Here is a 313-nt window from a genome sequence, read left to right on the forward strand (position 1 = left end):
AGATAATCCTGTGTGTATGTGTGTGTGTGTGTGTGTGTGTGTGTGTGTGTGTGTGTGTGTGTGTGTGTGTGTGTGTGTGTGTGTGTGTGTGTAGATATATCATAGAGATGTGCATGATCTAAGTACTTGCTGATAACCGCATGAAAAATTAAACTCGGTAAGTCACAAGTGCGCTTTTGTATATCATATCTTCAAGGGAAAACAAACAGATATATGATACATGAAAGTGCAAGTGGGACGTATTGTTTTTCAGTCTTCCCTGCGGTTATGTGCACATGTATATACGAGTTTACATATGGTGTGTTGATATCAA

The sequence above is a fragment of the Panulirus ornatus genome, chromosome 40 (assembly GCF_036320965.1).
Source record: "Panulirus ornatus isolate Po-2019 chromosome 40, ASM3632096v1, whole genome shotgun sequence".
NCBI classification, from domain to species: domain Eukaryota; kingdom Metazoa; phylum Arthropoda; class Malacostraca; order Decapoda; family Palinuridae; genus Panulirus; species Panulirus ornatus.